Below are 19,198 nucleotides of genomic sequence, written 5' to 3' on the forward strand. Positions count from 1 at the left end.
CAAGGCCTAAGATATGATTGGCTGGCTGGGAAGCCATGAAGGCAACAATATGCAAATTTGAATGTGCAAGCCCTCGGATATGATTGGTTGTCTTAGAAGCCATATAAAAAGCAGTAAAACTGTACTATGATTTGGTAGAAAAACTATAATTAATCAAAAATACTATATTTGGCAGAAATACTATTTTGTAGCAGAAACACTATATTTAGCACAAATCTGATGAAATAGAAGAAATAGTATGATTTAGCAGAAATGCTGTATTTAGCACAAATACTGGAAAGCAGCAGAAATGCTATGACTTAGCACAATAGTAATAACCTAAATAGAAAAAAATTGGAAAAAGCAAAATGGACAGCTGAAAAATCCTGAACATGCTAAGGGTCCCTCAAATGTAATTGTTAAATGAAAAAAACACCAAAAAGTATAACAGTCATACAACCACAAATATGTACACATATGGTAACACACATGCACAGACAGACACACACAGGATCAAATTCAGTCAACCAGTCTAACTATATTGAATTTAAATCTTACAATGAGATCATTCCATAAAAAGGCTTTCTCTGTCTCTCTCTCTCTCTCTCTCTCTGTCACACACACACACACACACACACACACACAAGATCCAATTCAGTCAACCAGTCTAAATATATTGATTTTGAATCTTACAATGAGATCATCCCATAAAAAGGCTTTTCTCTCTCTCTCTCTCTCTCTCTCTCTCTCTCTCTCTCGTCAAACACACACACACAAGATCCAATTCAGTCAACCAGTCTAAATATATTGAATTTAAATCTTACAATGAGATCATCCCATAACAAGCCTTTCTCTCTCTCTCTCTCTCTCTCTCACTCACACACACACACACACACACACACACACACACACACACAAGATCCAATTCAGTCAACCAGTCTAAATATATTGATTTTGAATCTTACAATGAGATCATCCCATAAAAAGGCTTTCTCTCTCTCTCTCTCTCTCTCTCTCTGTCACACACACACACACACACACACACACACACACACAAGATCCAATTCAGTCAACCAGTCTAAATATATTGAATTTAAATCTTACAATGAGATCATCCCATAACAAGCCTTTCTCTCTCTCTCGCTCTCTCTCTGTCACACACACACACACACACACACACACACACACACACACACACAGGATCCAATTCAATCAACCAGTGTAAATATATTGATTTTAAATCACACAATAAGATACACCCATAAAAAGGCTCTCTCTCTCTCTCTCTCTGTCATACAGACACACACACACACACACACACACACACACACAGCAGCAGCAGAAGCAAGTGAACAAACAGGGGCTGTACATACAGTGTTTCCTGTATGTTTCTAGGTGGGTCAAAAAGCCTGGAGCTGCTTAATTTGAATCCACCAATCAGAAAGGCTATGTACTTTTTCCCGCCAAAACAGGTGCATCTGTTTTTACACACGCAGCACAGAGACAGGATTTGTGTAGTCTATTTTTTTCATAGTGAGGACTCCTCTCAAACAAATGGCTATAATTTCCTTACCAGCTGCGCCCACTGGGAAAGACAGTGAGCACTTGGGAAACAGGGTGATGAGCAGTCAGAATTAGATCGCGGTGTGAGGCAAAGAGCCGCTTTTTGGAGTTACAAAACGTCGTGTAACTCCAAAACTAGGTGGACTAGAAGCATAATTCTTGTACTGGGTGAATCAGCGGACTTTGGTGTACTTTGACTGCGATTTTCATTACTCTTTGTACATCCGTCGCTGAGATATGACGAGAGAAGAAACGGCAGACCTCAGATATGATTGGCTGGCTGGGAAGCTGGCAGAAATATATAGTAATAGTGTGATTAAGCATAAATACTACATTTAGCAGAAATACTGTATTAAGCACAAATCCTATAAAAAGCAGAAATACTATATTAAGCACAAATCCTATAAAAAAAGCAGAAATACTATATTAAGCAATATAAAAAAATCCTATAAAAATGGTCTATAACATAAAACAAATGTTATGATTTGGCACAAAATCCATAATTTGGCAAAATACTATGATTTAGCAGAAATACTATGATTGAGCAGAAGTACTAAGATGTAGTAAAAGTACTTTGATTTAACAGAAATACAATTATGGAGGAGTAATACTTTAAAGTGGGAGAAATATTGATACACACACACATACACAGAGCCTAAAGGGAACAGTATTTGTGCCATGGAGTGTTAACAAGAAACTGAGGTCCATATTAGAAAAGCTGGTAAAAAGTTTTCAGAATTGTAATAAATGATGAATATGAATTAGTGGTCTGTGATAGTGTATTAATTTGTAGGGAAAAAAAGATGTTGACCAAGGTGGATTTGAACCCACGACCTTTGGGTTGCAGAGCTGTGTCATTACCAGCTGCGCCACTGGGAAAGACAGCGTGCTCTTGGGAAACAGGGTGATGAGCAGTCAGAATTAGATCGCGGTGAAGGCAAAGAGCGCGTTTTTGGAGTTACAAAACGTCATGTAACTCCAAAACTAGGTGGACTAGGAGCATAATTCTTGTACTGGGTGAATCAGCGGACTTTGGTGTACTTTGACTGCGATTTTAATTACTCTTTGTACATCCGTCGCTGAGATATGACGAGAGAAGAAACTGCAGACCTCAGATATGATTGGCTGGCTGGGAAGCTGGCAGAAATATATAGTAATAGTGTGATTAAGCATAAATACTACATTTAGCAGAAATACTGTATTAAGCACAAATCCTATAAAAGCAGAAATACTATATTAAGCACAAATCCTATAAAAGCAGAAATACTATATTAAGCAATATAAAATCCTATAAAATGGTATAAAAAGCAAAAATACTGTAATATGATTTGGTAGAAAACTATAATTAATCAGAAATACTATACTGGGTAGAAATACTATATTTAGCACAAATCTTATAAAATAGCAGAAATAGTATGATTCAGCACAATAGTAATAACTTAAACAGAAAAATTGGAAAAGCAAAATGGACAGCTGAAAAAATGCTGAACATGCTAAGGGTCCTTCAAATGTACTTGTTAAATGAAAAAAAAAACTCAGCAAAAAAGTGTAACAGTCACACAATCACAAATATGGAAACATATGGAAACACACATGCACAGAGAGACAGACACAGGATCAAATTTAGTCAACCAGTCTAAATATATTGAATTTAAATCATACAATAAGATGCTCCCATAAAAACTCTGTCTCGCCCTCTCTTTCTCTCTCTCTGTCACACACACACACACACACACACACACACACACACACACACACACACATAGGGAGAGACAAGCAAGTTTCTAGGTCAGTCAAGCAGCCTGGGAGCTGCTAAATTTGAATCCACCAATCAGAGAGGCTGTGTACTTTTTCCCGCCAAAACAGGTGCAGCCGTTTTTACACACTCAGCACAGAGAGAGACAGGATTTCTGCAGTGTATTTCTCATAATGACGACTCCCCTCAAACAAATGACCATAATTTCCTAACCGTAGGGGCTAGAACGGTCATTCTTACACCGTTTTGTTCAGAAGAGATGGGGGAATCTTAAAGTGTTGACACTTTATCATTAAAATATGAATTATTAAAGATATTTGACTTCTAATGCAGCATAACTGAGTAGAGCAAAGCAAAAACTGCCTTGACTTGCCCTCAAACAACGCTTTCTAACTCTAAATCTATTTGGAGTATCAATATCATTCTTTCACCGTAAGAGACAGCAGGCTTTGGTGAACAATCATGGAAATTTTCAGGTCTCTGTGGAAATCCATTAAAAAGATATGACGAGAGAAAAAAGTGGTTCATTTCCAGAGTTTGAAATCTGAAGAAATCTGAGCGAACGACGAATTTCCTACCCTCAAACAAGTCTAACTCATCTGAGAACGGTAATAGGTGAGAAAAAAATTCTTGAATTGTGAGCGTCAGGAGTGTCTGAAGATATACCGGGAAAAGCCTCATGTCTTAATGTCGCTTCGTTAAGGAGATATGACGATTCGAATATGCCTCTCATTACAGAAATCAAGCGGTGATTTTGAACAAACTCTCCATTGACTTTCTATGGAGAGTTTTCAGACTTTGTGTTGGTCTGAGGAGATTTGCCAAAATTCTATAAATCCCACAACCATGATAGTGACATTTTCGAAAAGCCAGCAAAAATACCTACGTTTTCATGTATAATTTGTGGAAGTTGAGTGAAAATTGAGTAAGTAGCAAGAAGTTGTTCGGACATGAAGAGAAGACTGCGAAACCTACAGTGGCACACTGGAAGCCAAGTGCATAGCAACCATAACAACGCATGTATTTTGTGAAAAATCACAATTTTGCAACTCAAAACTTTAAGAGGGATAAAAATAAAACGGTAAAAGATTTGAAAAAGCTGATTTATTCCTGAATAGCCCAATAATTTGTGAACATTTTAAAGTTTGAATGGTTGTTCTACGTGAAAATATGACAAAGTAGTTAAGTTTCAAAAACAAGCAAGTTTTAGCAGAATTGCGGAAGTTTCCCATTCATTTCAATGGGACAAATTAAAGGAAAAAAACTTAATATTTTAAAAAGTATAAGAGTATAAAATACCAAAAGATATAGCGTAAATTAGCAGAAATAGCAGAATAGTTTAAAATTTGAACGGTGAAAATCGGCTGAAAATTGTGGAAGTAGTTAAGTGCCAAAAGTGTACGGAACGCAACTAGAATAATAACTAGAAAATTTGCATTTCCTGCGAAAATGCAGTGTGGATGCTGGAATGCTGAAGCTGTCAGCTGAAACTAGCTGAAAAAGCTGAAAAGTTGCAGAAATTGTAAAAACTTTGCAGAAGCAAAGGGCGTTGCTAAAATGTAGTAACTTAGCAGAACTGCAATATCTTAGAGGAAACATAATACTTGGCAGAAATACAATAGCATAGCAGAACTTAGCAGAAATATTGTAACTTACCAGAAACACGATAACTTCCCAAATACACAATACAAGAATTTCGGAGAAATAGTATAAGATAACAGAAAGAATATATTTAGCCAAACATTCTTAAACATTACAGAAATACTACTCTATAGCAGAAATGATATATTTAGAAAGAAAAATATAATATAGTAGAAATACTATGATTTAGCAGAAATCCTACAATATAGCTCAATAACAATGATTTAGAACAGATACTATGATTGAGCAGAATAGTAATAACTTAAGTGAAAATATTGGAAAGGTAAAATGACAAGCTGAATAAAAGGAACATGGTTAAGTTTGCTCAAAACTAATTTTTGTTCACCTGTGAAAAAATAAAATAAAAATACATTTAGAAATACAAACAAGAACAGAAAAACAGATACACACAAAATTAAATATGGATACACAAATCAACAAATACACACAAAATCAAATATGGATACACAAATGTACAGAGAGAGACACATACACAGGGTCTATGCCAGTCAACCAGTCTGAATATATTATATTTTTATCCAACAATGAGATGCTGCCCTAAAAGGGCTTTGTGTGTTCTCTCTCTCTCTCTCTCTCTCTCTCACACACACACACACACACACACTCACACCCACACCCACACTCAGGCGCACACACACACATAGCATCAGCAAGTGAACAGGGGCTGTTAACAGCATGTTTCTAGGTCAGTCAAACAGCTGTGAGATTCTCAATTTGAATCCACCAATCAGAGGGGCTGTGTGCTTTTTCCTGCCAAAACTGGTGCACCAAGTGCAGGCTTTTACAGCACAGAGAGAGACAGGATTTTTGCAGTCTATTTCTCATAGTGAGGACTCCCCTCAAACAAACAGCCATAAATTCCTAACCGTAGGGGCTAAAACAGTCATTCTTAGACCGTTGTGTTCAGAAGACATGGGAGAATCTTGAAATGTTGACCATTTAAAATAAAAATATGAAATATCATAGATATATGACATAGATGATTGGTTGTCTTAGAAGCCATGATTGCCCCAATATGCAAATTTGAATGTGCAAGGCCTAAGATATGATTGGCTGGCTGGGAAGCCATGAAGGCAACAATATGCAAATTTGAATGTGCAAGCCCTCGGATATGATTGGTTGTCTTAGAAGCCATATATAAAAGCAGTAAAACTGTACTATGATTTGGTAGAAAAACTATAATTAATCAAAAATACTATATTTGGCAGAAATACTATTTTGTAGCAGAAACACTATATTTAGCACAAATCTGATGAAATAGAAGAAATAGTATGATTTAGCAGAAATGCTGTATTTAGCACAAATACTGGAAAGCAGCAGAAAAGCTATGACTTAGCACAATAGTAATAACCTAAATAGAAAAATTGGAAAAGAAAAATGGACAGCTAAAAAGTCCTGAACATGCTAAGGGTCCCTCAAATGTAATTGTTAAATGAAAAAAAAACCAGCAAAAAAAGTATAACAGTCACACAACCACAAATATGTACACATACGGTAACACACATGCACAGACAGACACACACAGGATCAAATTCAGTCAACCAGTCTAAATATATTGAATTTAAAACACACACAACACACACACACACACACACACACACACAAGATCCAATTCAGTCAACCAGTCTAAATATATTGAATTTAAATCTTACAATGAGATCGTCCCATAAAAAGGCCTCTCTCTCTCTCTCTCTCTCACACACACACACACACACACACACACACACGATCCAATTCAGTCAACCAGTCTAAATATATTGAATTTAAATCTTACAATGAGATCATCCCATAAAAAGGCTTCTCTCTCTCTCTCTCTCTCACACACACACACACACACACACACACACACACACACACACACACACACACACACACACAAGATCCAATTCAGTCAACCAGTCTAAATATATTGAATTTGAATCTTACAATGAGATCATCCCATAAAAAGGCTTACTCTCTCTCTCTCTCTCTCCCTCTCTCTCTCTGTCACACACACACACACACACACACACACACACACAAGATCCAATTCAGTCAACCAGTCTAAATATATTGAATTTGAATCTTACAATGAGATCGTCCCATAAAAGGCCTCTCTCTCTCTCTCTCTCTCTCACACACACACACACACACACACACACACACACACACACACACACACACACACACACACACACACACACACACACACACAAGATCCAATTCAGTCAACCAGTCTAAATATATTGAATTTGAATCTTACAATGAGATCATCCCATAAAAGGCTTTCTCTCTCTCTCTCTCTCCTCTCTCTCTCACACACACACACACACACACACACACACACAAGATCCAATTCAGTCAACCAGTCTAAATATATTGAATTTAAATCTTACAATGAGATCATCCCATAAAAGGCTTTCTCTCTCTCTCTCTCTCTCTCTCTCTGTCACACACACACACACACACACACACACACACACACACACACACACACACACACACACACACACACACAAGATCCAATTCAGTCAACCAGTCTAAATATATTGAATTTGAATCTTACAATGAGATCATCCCATAAAAGGCTTTCTCTCTCTCTCTCTCTCTCTCTCTCTGTCACACACACACACACACACACACACACACACGATCCAATTCAGTCAACCAGTCTAAATATATTGAATTTGAATCTTACAATGAGATCATCCCATAAAACGGCTTTCTCTCTCTCTCTCTCTCTCTCTCTCTCTGTCACACACACACACACACACACACACACACACACACACACACACACAGGGAGAGAGAAGTAAGTTTCTAGCTCAGTCAAGCAGCCTGGGAGCTGCTGAATTTGAATCCACCAATCACAGAGCCTGTGCACTTTTTCCCGCCAAAACAGGTGCAGCCGTTTTTACACACACAGAGCACAGAGACAGGATTTCTGCAGTGAATTTCTCATAGTGAGGATTCCTCTCAAACAAATGGCCATAATTTCCTAACCGTAGGGGCTAGAATGGTCATTCTTACACCGTTTTGTTCAGAAGAGATGGGGGAATCTTACAGTGTTGACAATTTATCATTAAAATATGAATTTTTAAAGATATTTGACTTGTAATGCACCATAACTGAGTAGAGGCGAAGCAAAACTGCCTTGACCTGCCCTCAAACAACGCTTTCTAACTCTAAATCTATTTGGAGTATCAATATCATTTTTCACCGTAAGAGACAGCAGGCTTTGGTGAACAATCTTGAAATTTTCAGGTGTCTGTTGATATCCATTAAAAGATATGACGAGAGAAAAAAAGTGGTTCATTTCCAGAGTTTGAAATCTGAAGAAATCTGAGCGACGATGAATTTCCTACCCTCAAACAAGTCTAACTCATTTCAGAACGGTAAAAGGTGAGAAAGAAATTCTTGAATTGTGAGCGTCAGGAGTGTCTGAAGATATACTGGGACAAGCCTTATGTCTTAACTTTGCTTCGTTAAGGAGATATGACGATTCGAATATGCCTCTCATTACAGAAATCAAGCTGTGATTTTGAACAAGCTCTCCATTGACTTTCTATGGAGAGTTTTGAGACTTTGTGTTGGTCTGAGGAGATTTGCCAAAATTCTATAAATCTCACAACCATGATAGTGACATTTTCTGAAAGCCAGCAAAAATACCTACGTTTTGATGTATAATTTGTGGAAGTTGAGTGAAAATTGAGCAAGTAGCAAGAAGTTGTTCGGACATGAAGAGAAGACTGCAAAACCTTCAGTGGCACACTGGAAGCCAAGTGCATAGCAACCATAACAACGCATGTATTTTGTGAAAAATCACAATTTTGCAACTCAAAACTTTAAGAGGCATAAAAGTAAAACGGTAAAAGATTTGAAAAAGCTGATTTATTCCTGAATAGCCCAATAATTTGTGAACATTTTAAAGTTTGAATGGTTGTTCTACGTGAAAATATGACAAAGTAGTTAAGTTTCAAAAACAAGCAAGTTTTAGCAGAATTGCGGAAGTTTCCCATTCATTTCAATGGGACAAATTAAAGGAAAAAAACTTAATATTTTAAAAAGTATAACAGTATAAAATACCAAAAGATATAGCGTAAATTAGCAGAAATAGCAGAATAGTTTAAAATTTGAACGGTGAAAATCGGCTGAAAATTGTGGAAGTAGTTAAGTGCCAAAAAGTGTACGGAACGCAACTAGAATAATAATAATAATAATAATAAAGAATAAAGAGAAACAGGAACTCAATAGTGTGGATGCCTCCAGCATCCACACAACTAGAAAAATTTGCATTTCCTGCGAAAATGCAGTGTGGATGCTGGAACGCTGAAGCTGTCAGCTGAAACTAGCTGAAAAAGCTGAAAAGTTGCAGAAATTGTAAAAACTTTGCAGAAGCAAAGGGCGTTGCTAAAATGTAGTAACTTAGCAGAACTGCAATATCTTAGAGGAAACATAATACTTGGCAGAAATACAATAGCATAGCAGAACTTAGCAGAAATATTGTAACTTACCAGAAACACGATAACTTCCCAAAAATACAAGAATTTAGGAGAAATAGTATAAGATAACAGAAAGAATATATTTAGCCAAACATTCTTAAACATTACAGAAATACTACTCTATAGCTGAAATGATATATTTAGAAAGAAAAATATAATATAGTAGAAATACTATGATTTAGCAGAAATCCTACAATATAGCTCAATAACAATGATTTAGAACAGATACTATGATTGAGCAGAATAGTAATAGCTTAAGTGAAAATATTGGAAAGGTAAAATGACAAGCTGAAAAAAAAGGAACATGGTTAAGTTTGCTCAAAACTAATTTTTGTTCACCTGTGAAAAATAAAATAAAAATACATTTAGAAATACAAATAAGAACAGCCAACAGATACACACAAAATTAAATATGGATACACAAATCAACAAATACACACAAAATCAAATATGGATACACAAATGTACAGAGAGAGACACACACACAGGGTCTATGCGAGTCAACCAGTCTGAATATATTATATTTTTATCCAACAATGAGATGATGCTGCCCTAAAAGGGCTTTGTGTGTGTCTTTCTTCTCTCTCTCTCTCTCTCTCTCTCTCTCTCTCTCACACACACACACACACACACACACACACACACACACACTCAGGCTCACACACACACACACACACATAGCATCAGCAAGTGAACAGGGGCTGTTAACAGCATGTTTCTAGGTCAGTCAAACAGCTGTGAGATTCTCAATTTGAATCCACCAATCAGAGGGGCTGTGTGCTTTTTCCTGCCAAAACTGGTGCACCAAGTGCAGGCTTTTACAGCACAGAGAGAGACAGGATTTTTGCAGTGTATTTCTCATAGTGAGGACTCCCCTCAAACAAACAGCCATAAATTCCTAAATCAGAGGGGGCTAAAACGGTCATTCTTAGACCGTTGTGTTCAGAAGACATGGGAGAATCTTGAAATGTTGACCATTTAAAATAAAAATATGAAATATCATAGATATATGACATAGATGATTGGTTGTCTTAGAAGCCATGATTGCCCCAATATGCAAATTTGAATGTGCAAGGCCTAAGATATGATTGGTTGTCTTAGAAGCCATATAAAAAGCAGTAAAACTGTACTATGATTTGGTAGAAAAACTATAATTAATCAAAAATACTATATTTGGCAGAAATACTATTTTGTAGCAGAAACACTATATTTAGCACAAATCTGATGAAATAGAAGAAATAGTATGATTTAGCAGAAATGCTGTATTTAGCACTAATACTGGAAAGCAGCAGAAATGCTATGACTTAACACAATAGTAATAACCTAAATAGAAAAATTGGAAAAGCAAAATGGACAGCTGAAAAAATCCTGAACATGCTAAGGGTCCCTCAAATGTAATTGTTAAATGAAAAAGAAAAAACAGCAAAAAAAAGTATAACAGTCACACAACCACAAATATGTACACATATGGTAACACACATGCACAGACAGACACACACAGGATCAAATTCAGTCAACCAGTCTAACTATATTGAATTTAAATCTTACAATGAGATCATCCCATAAAAAGGCTTTCTCTCTCTCTCTCTGTCACACACACACACACACACACACACACACACACACACACACACACACACACACACACACACACACACACACACACACACACACAAGATCCAATTCAGCCAACCAGTCTAAATATATTGAATTTAAATCTTACAATGAGATCATCCCATAACAAGCCTTTCTCTCTCTCTCTCTCTCTCTCTCTCTCTCACACACACACACACACACACACACACACACACACACACAAGATTCAATTCAGTCAACCAGTCTAAATATATTGAATTTAAATCTTACAATGAGATCATCCCATAACAAGCCTTCTCTCTCTCTCTCTCTCTCTGGTTCTCACACACACACACACACACACACACACACACACACACACACACACACACACACACACACAAGATTCAATTCAGTCAACCAGTCTAAATATATTGAATTTAAATCTTACAATGAGATCATCCCATAACAAGCCTTTCTCTCTCTCTCTCTCTCGTTCACACACACACACACACACACACACACACACACACAGGGAGAGAGAAGTAAGTTTCTAGCTCAGTCAAGCAGCCTGGGAGCTGCTGAATTTGAATCCACCAATCAGAGAGGCTGTGCTTTTTCCCGCCAAAACAGGTGCAGCCGTTTTTACACACACAGAGCACAGAGACAGGATTTCTGCAGTGAATTTCTCATAGTGAGGATTCCTCTCAAACAAATGGCCATAATTTCCTAACCGTAGGGGCTAGAACGGTCATTCTTACACCGTTTTGTTCAGAAGAGATCAGGGAATCTTAAAGTGTTGACAATTTATCATTAAAATATGAATTATTAAAGATATTTGACTTCTAATGCACCATAACTGAGTAGAGCAAAGCAAAACTGCCTTGACTTGCCCTCAAACAACGCTTTCTAACTCTAAATCTATTTGGAGTATCAATATCATTCTTTCACCGTAAGAGACAGCAGGCTTTGGTGAACAATCTTGAAATTTTCAGGTCTCTGTTGATATCCATTAAAAAGATATGACGAGAGAAAAAAGTGGATCATTTCCAGAGTTTGAAATCTGAAGAAATCTGAGCGAAGGACGAATTTCCTACCCTCAAACAAGTCTAACTCATTTCAGAACGGTAATAGGTGAGAAAGAAATTCTTGAATTGTGAGTGTCAGGAGTGTCTGAAGATATACTGGGACAAGCCTCATGTTTTAACTTCGCTTCGTTAAGGAGATATGACGATTCGAATATGCCTCTCATTACAGAAAACAAGCTGTGATTTTGAACAAGCTCTCCATTGACTTTCTATGGGGATTTTGAGACTTTGTGTTGGTCTGAGGAGATTTGCCAAAATTCTATAAATCTCACAACAATGATGGTGCCATTTTCTGAAAGCCAGCAAAAAATACCTACGTTTTGATGTATAATTTGTGGAAGTTGAGTGAAAATTGAGCAAGTAGCAAGAAGTTGTTCGGACATGAAGAGAAGACTGCAAAACCTTCAGTGGCACACTGGAAGCCAAGTGCATAGCAACCATAACAACGCATGTATTTTCTGAAAAATCACAATTTTGCAACTCAAAACTTTAAGAGGCATAAAAATAAAACGGTAAAAGATTTGAAAAAGCTGATTTATTCCTGAATAGCCCAATAATTTGTGAACATTTTAAAGTTTGAATGGTTGTTCTACGTGAAAGTAGGAAAAAGTAGTTAAGTTTCAAAAACAAGCAAGTTTTAGCAGAATTGCGGAAGTTTCCCATTCATTTCAATGGGACAAATTAAAGGAAAAAAACTTAATATTTTAAAAAGTATAACAGTATAAAATACCAAAAGATATAGCGTAAATTAGCAGAAATAGCAGAATAGTTTAAAATTTGAACGGTGAAAATCGGCTGAAAATTGTGGAAGTAGTTAAGTGCCAAAAAGTGTACGGAACGCAACTAGAATAATAATAATAACTAGAAAAATTTGCATTTCCTGCGAAAATGCAGTGTGGATGCTGTAAAGCTGAAGCTGTCAGCTGAAACTAGCTGAAAAAGCTGAAAAGTTGCAGAAATTGTAAAACCTTTGCAAAAAATTGTAATAACTTTGCAGAAGCATTAGAACTTAGCAAAAATGTAATTACATAGCAGAACTGCAATAACGTAAAGAAAACATAATACTTGGCAGAAATACAATAACATAGCAGAACTTAGCAGCAGAAATTAGAATAAATATTGTAACTTAGCAGAAACAAGATAACTTTTCAGAAATACAGGATTTTAGCAACCATGGTACAAGATTACATAGATGCTTTATTTAAACAAAAATACCTAAACATTGCACAAATACTGTGATTTAGGACAAATACTACAACATAGCAGAAATGCTGTAATTCAGCAAATATACTATGCTATGACACAAATAGAAAGAATATGCTCAAATACTATGATTTTGCTCAAATAATATGATTAAGCAATAATACTAAGATTTAGCAGAAATACTGTATTTAGCACAAATACCAAAAAGTAGCAGAAATACTATAATTTAGCATAATAGTAATAACTTGCACAATTACAAATATGGACATGGTAAATGGCCTGTATTTATATAGCGCTTTTATGGTCCCTAAGGACCCCAAAGCGCTTTACATATCCAGTCATTCACCCATTCACACACTGGTGATGGCAAGCTACGTTGTAGCCACAGCCACCCTGGGGCGCACTGACAGAGGCGAGGCTGCTGGACACTGGCGCCACCGGGCCCTCTGACCACCACCAGTAGGCACACAATAAGATACACCCATAAAAAGGCTCTCTCTCTCTCTCTCTCTCTCTCTCTCTCTCTCTCTCTCTCTCTCTGTCATACACACACACACACAGCAGAAATGCTATGACTTAGCACAATAGTAATAACTGAAATAGAAAAATTGGAAAAGCAAAATGAACAGCTGAAAAATGCTGAACATTCTAAGGCTCCCTCAAATGTAATTGTTGAATGAAAAAAAAATCAGCAAAAAAAAGTATAACAGTCACACAATCAAAAATATGGACACATATGGAAACACACAAGCACAGAGAGACACAGCATCAAATTCAGTCAACCAGTCTAAATATATTGAATTTAAATCATACAATAAGATGCTCCCATAAAAACGCTCTCTCGCCCTCTCTTTCTCTCTCTCTCTCACACACACACACACACACACAAACACACACACTAGCAGCAGCAGCAGCCAAATAGCCTGGGAGCTGCTGAATTTGAATCCACCAATCAGAGAGGCTGTATACTTTTTCCCGCCAAAACAGGTGCACCTGTTTTTACACACACGCAGCACAGAGACAGGATTTGTGCTGTCTATTTTTCATAGTGAGGATTCCCCTCAAACAAATGGCTATAATTTCCTAACCGTAGGGGCTAGAACAGTCATTCTTACACCGTTTTGTTCAGAAGAGATGGGGGGATCTTAAAGTGTTGACAATTTATCATTAAAATCTGAATTATTGAAGATATTTGACTTCTAATGCACCATAACTGAGTAGAGGCAAAGCGAAAACTGCCTTGACTTGCCCTCAAACAATGCTTTCTAACTCTAAATCTATTTGGAGTATCGATATCATTCTTTCACCGTAAGAGACAGCAGGATTTGGTGAACAGTCATGGAAATTTTCAGGTCTCTGTGGAAATCCATCAAAAAGATATGACGAGAGAAAAAGTGGTTCATTTCAGAGTTTGAAATCTGAAGAAATCTGAGCGAGAGATGAATTTCCTACCCTCAAACAAACCCAATTCATGGCCAAATGGTAATAGGTGAGAAAGAAATTCTTGAATTGTGAGCATCAGGAGTGTCTGAAGATATATTGGCACAAGCCTCATGTCTTAAATTTGCTGCGTTGAGATATGACGATTTGAAAATGCCTCTCATTAGAGAAATCCAGTGGAGATTTTGAACAAGCTCTCCATTGACTTTCTATGCAGTTTTCAGACTTTGTGTTGGTGTGAGGAGATTTGCCAAAATTCTATTATACAGAAACTGTAATCAGCACATATACTGTAACATTTTAGAAATTTCTCCACTTAGTAGTAATACTATAACATAACACAAATGTTATGATGAGTTGAGCGGCTGGTACTCTGGTGCAGTCAGCACAATCTGGAGCTGAACACTCTTAAAACTGTAGCGATGACAGTGGACTTCAGGAGACATCCCTCAACTCTGCCCCCCTCATCATATCAGACAGCCCTGTGTCGACTGTGGAGATCTTGAAGTTGCTGGGTACCACCATCTCCCAGGACCTGAAGTGGGAGACCAACATCAACTCCATCCTCAAAAAGACCCAGCAGAGGATGTACTTCCTGAGACAACTGGGGAAGTACAGTCTTCCACAGGAGCTGCTGATCCAGCTCTACACTGCAGTCATTGAGTCTGTCCTGTGCTCCTCCATCACAGTCTGGTATGGTGCAGCCACTAAACAGGACAGGTGCAGACTGCAGTGGACTGTACGGGCAGCAGAAAGGATCATCGGCGCCCCCTGCCCTCCATCCAGGATCTGTACCTCTCAGGAAACGGGCAGGAAAATCATCACAGACCCCTCACACCCTGGACACAGACTTTTTGATCTGCTGCCCTCTGGCAGACGGTACAGAAGCCTGCAGACCAGGACCACCCGACACAGGAACAGTTTCTTTCCCTCACCATCTCCCTTCTAAACAGTTGAACTGTCACACTGCTCCCACTGCCAGACTGCAACTGCACCTTATGTACATTCTGTAGTATTCATTCCACCTCATTTCATTTCTGTATTTTATGTATATACGTTTAGATTAGTTATTTATAGTTGGTTTACACAGCTTTGTGTATGTATGTGTATGCATGTGTAATGTATATATAGATACGTGTGTGTGTGTGTGTGTGTGTGTGTGTGTGTGTGTGTGTGTGAGATTTACATTGCTGTGCTCGAGAGCCACCATCTACGGAACCAAATTCCTTGTATTTGTCTGCACATATACTTGGCCAATAAACACGATTCTGATGATTTGGCACAAAAACCATGATTTGGCAAAAAAATACTATGATTTAGCAGAAATACTATGATTGAGCAGAAGTACTAAGATGTAGTAAAAGTACTTTGATTTAAGAGAAACCAATTATGGAGGAGTAATACTTTAAAATGGGAGAAATATTGATACACACACACATTCACAGAGCCTAAAGGGAAGAGTATTTGTGCCATGGAGTGTTAAGAAGAATGTGAGGTCCATATTAGAAAAGCTGGTAAAAGTTTTGAGAATTGTAATAAATGATGAATATGAATTAGTGGTCTGTGATAGTGTATTAATTTGTAGGGCAAAAAACGTGTTGTCCGAGGTGGAGTTGAACCTGCGACCTTTGTGTTGTAGAGCTGTGTCATTACCAGCTGCGCCACTGGGAAAGACAGTGAGCCCTTGGGGAACAGGGTGATGAGCAGTCAGAATTAGATCGCGGTGAGAGGCAAAGAGCGCCGTTTTTGGAGTTATAAAACGTCATGTAACTCAAAAACTAGGTGGACTAGAAGCATAATTCTTGTACTGGGTGAATCAGCGGACTTTGGTGTACTTTGACTGCGATTTTCATTGCTCTTTGTACATCCGTCGCTGAGATATGACGAGAGAAGAAAGCGGCAGACTTCAGATATGATTGGCTGGCTGGGAAGCCATGCAGGCCCTGATATGTATATTTGAATGTCTCAGTCCTCACAGAGGACCTGGCAAAATATATAGAAATAGTATGATTAAGCATAAATACTACATTTAGCAGAAATACTGTATTAAGCACAAATCGTATAAAAAGCAAAAATACTATATTAAGCAATATAAATATCCTATAAAAATCCTATAAAAAGCAAAAATACTGTAATATGATTTGGTAGAAAAACTATAATTAATCAGAAATACTATATTTGGCAGAAATACTGTAATCAGCACATATACTGTAACATTTTAGAAATTTCTCCACTTAGTAGTAATACTATAACATAACACAAATGTTATGATGAGTTGAGCGGCTGGTACTCTGGTGCAGTCAGCACAATCTGGAGCTGAACACTCTTAAAACTGTAGAGATGACAGTGGACTTCAGGAGACATCCTCAACTCTGCCCCCCTCATCATATCAGACAGCCCTGTGTCGACTGTGGAGATCTTCAAGTTGCTGGGTACCACCATCTCCCAGGACCTGAAGTGGGAGACCAACATCAACTCCATCCTCAAAAAGACCCAGCAGAGGATGTACTTCCTGAGACAACTGGGGAAGTACAGTCTTCCACAGGAGCTGCTGATCCAGCTCTACACTGCAGTCATTGAGTCTGTCCTGTGCTCCTCCATCACAGTCTGGTATGGTGCAGCCACTAAACAGGACAGGTGCAGACTGCAGCGGACTGTACTGGGCAGCAGAAAGGATCATCGGCGCCCCCTGCCCTCCATCCAGGATCTGTACCTCTCAAGAACCAGGAAACGGGCAGGGAAAATCATCACAGACCCCTCACACCCTGGACACAGACTTTTTGATCTGCTGCCCTCTGGCAGACGGTACAGAAGCCTGCAGACCAGGACCACCCGACACAGGAACAGTTTCTTTCCCTCGCCATCTCCCTTCTAAACAGTTGAACTGTCACACTCTCCCACTGCCAGACTGCAACTGCACCTTATGTACATTCTGTAGTATTCATTCCACCTCATTTCATTTCTGTATTTTATGTATATACGTTTAGATTAGTTATTTATAGTTGGTTTACACAGCTTTGTGTATGTATGTGTATGCATGTGCAATGTATATATAGACGTGTGTGTGTGTGTGTGTGTGTGTGTGTGTGTGTGTGTGTGTGTGTGTGTGTGTGTGTGAGATTTACATTGCTGTGCTCGAGAGCCTCCATCTACGGAACCAAATTCCTTGTATTTGTATGCACATATACTTGGCCAATAAACATGATTCTGATGACTGGGCACAAAAACCATGATTTAGCAGAAATACTATGATTGAGCAGAAGTACTAAGATGTAGTAAAAGTACTTTGATTTAAGAGAAATCCAATTATGGAGGAGTAATACTTTAAAATGGGAGAAATATTGATACACACACACATTCACAGAGCCTAAAGGGAAGAGTATTTGTGCCATGGAGTGTTAAGAAGAATGTGAGGTCCATATTAGAAAAGCTGGTAAAAGTTTTGAGAATTGTAATAAATGATGAATATGAATTAGTGGTCTGTGATAGTGTATTAATTTGTAGGGCAAAAAACATGTTGTCCAAGGTGGAGTTGAACCCACGACTTTTGGGTTGCAGACCTGTGTCATTACCAGCTGCGCCACTGGGAAAGACAGTGAGCACTTGGGAAACAGGGTGATGAGCAGTCAGAATTAGATCGCGGTGTGAGGCAAAGAGCGCCATTTTTGGAGTTACAAAACATCGTGTAACTCCAAAACTAGGTGGACTAGGAGCATAATTCTTGTACTGGGTGAATCAGCGGACTTTGGTGTACTTTGACTGCGATTTTCATTACTCTTTGTACATCCGTCGCTGAGATATGACGAGAGAAGAAACTGCAGACCTCAGATATGATTGGCTGGCTGGGAAGCTGGCAGAAATATATAGTAATAGTGTGATTAAGCATAAATACTACATTTAGCAGAAATACTGTATTAAGCACAAATCCTATAAAAGCAGAAATACTATATAAAGCACAAATCCTATAAAAGCAGAAATACTATATTAAGCAATATAAAATCCTATAAAATGGTATAAAAAGCAAAAATACTGTAATATGATTTGGTAGAAAAACTATAATTAATCAGAAATACTATACTGGGTAGAAATACTATATTTAGCACAAATCTTATAAAATAGCAGAAATAGTATGATTCAGCACAATAGTAATAACTTAAACAGAAAAACTGGAAAAGCAAAATGGACAGCTGAAAAAATGCTGAACATGCTAAGGGTCCTTCAAATGTACTTGTTAAATGAAAAAAAACTGAGCAAAAAAAAAGTGTAACAGTCACACAATCAGAAATATGGAAACATATGGAAACACACATGCACAGAGAGACACACACAGGATCAAATTCAGTCAACCAGTCTAAATATATTGAATTTAAATCATACAATAAGATGCTCCCATAAAAACTCTGTCTCGCCCTCTCTCTCTCTCTCTGTCACACACACACACACACACACAC

This window comes from Oreochromis aureus, linkage group 7, assembly GCF_013358895.1.
Source record: "Oreochromis aureus strain Israel breed Guangdong linkage group 7, ZZ_aureus, whole genome shotgun sequence".
NCBI classification, from domain to species: Eukaryota; Metazoa; Chordata; class Actinopteri; order Cichliformes; family Cichlidae; genus Oreochromis; species Oreochromis aureus.